The sequence below is a fragment of the Sinocyclocheilus rhinocerous genome, unplaced genomic scaffold, assembly GCF_001515625.1.
Source record: "Sinocyclocheilus rhinocerous isolate Xijiao unplaced genomic scaffold, SAMN03320098_v1.1 scaffold677, whole genome shotgun sequence".
NCBI lineage: Eukaryota > Metazoa > Chordata > Actinopteri > Cypriniformes > Cyprinidae > Sinocyclocheilus > Sinocyclocheilus rhinocerous.
The window spans coordinates 1056639-1057921 of record NW_015633185.1 but is presented as its reverse complement, the minus strand read 5'-3'; the positions used below and the strand labels follow the sequence as shown (position 1 = coordinate 1057921).

Below are 1283 nucleotides of genomic sequence, written 5' to 3'. Positions count from 1 at the left end.
CACACCCACCCCCACCCAGAGCAGTGGGCAGCCATTTTTGCTGCGGCGCCCGTGGAGCAGTTGGGGGTTTGGTGCCTTGCTCAAGGGTCTCACCTCAGTCGTGGTATTTTAGTTGGAAGAGAGTGCTGGTCATTAACTTCCCCCACCTACTATCTCTGCTGGTACCGAGACTCGAACCTGCGACCTTTGGGTTACACGTCCGACTGTCTAACCATTAGGCCATGATTTCCCCCAATATTTATTTTATTTGTGTACAAAGTAAATTTGCATACTAAAAGACTGTTATATCACGTTTATATTGAATTGAATACATTTATATTTTACTTCAAATCACTCTAGGCAGAGATCTGACTACTGAAATATCTAATTCACCTGCTGTTTTGCTTTTCTCACGATGACACATATACAGAAAGCTACATTAGCACTATCGGTGTGGACTTTAAAATAAGAACTATAGAATTAGACGGAAAGACCATCAAACTTCAAATCGTAAGTTCCTTTCTATCCTGTAATGAATGATTGTTTGTGAATAAGGTGACATGAACGGAATATACAAACATGTGATTAAAGAAAAGTGAACACTTGATGTTTAGATATCGTATTAATTGTGTAGGGACATTATCAGAGAGAGCAGGGTTATGTCAGTGCTCTTATCATGAATTTTCCTTGATCTTTTGATGTAAATTATGTCAGAGAGAGACCTTTGTCTGCTAACTATTGAATAGGGCTGGGTTAACAATATTGAGTACTCAATTAATTAATTTTAATTTTGATGAACTGATATGAATTCTTACATCAAAATATGTGAACATAACTTCACTAAACATTATTTTATGGCACTCCTGCCATCAAATAATCACAATAAGTTGTTACTTTTGATAAGAAACCAAGTCTCAGATGTCAAATTCTGTCAGTTTTATCACAAAAGTGTTGTTAATTTTAACCTTTAATGTACTAACTAGGGGTTCCCTGTATAGTTTACAGCATCAGTTAAAGGGGTCCTATTATGCTCTTTTACAAAGTCTTGATTTTGTTTTGGGGGTGTTCTAGAACAGGCTCTCATACTAGGTTGTTTGAAAAACACATAATTTTTCACATATTTTACATTATTACAACACCTCTCTTCTCTGTCTGGCATGAACGGCTCGAATAGCTCCTGTATCAAATGAACGCCCGCCTTCTGAAATACGAAATGTGCTGTGATTGGTTAGCTGGGCCAGTGTGTGTTGTGATTGGCAGCACTTTGCGCCTGGTCGGGAAATGTCACGCCCCTTACCATAGCC

The 1283-nt window shown here is 38.3% G+C and overlaps 1 protein-coding gene across 2 annotated transcripts in view; it reads left to right on the top strand.

Annotated features, from left to right (window-relative positions):
- The window catches only part of LOC107743524 (ras-related protein Rab-1A), an 11244-nt gene that overhangs the window by 6967 nt on the left and 2994 nt on the right, over positions 1-1283 (top strand). The gene's annotated exons all lie outside the window — the stretch shown is intronic.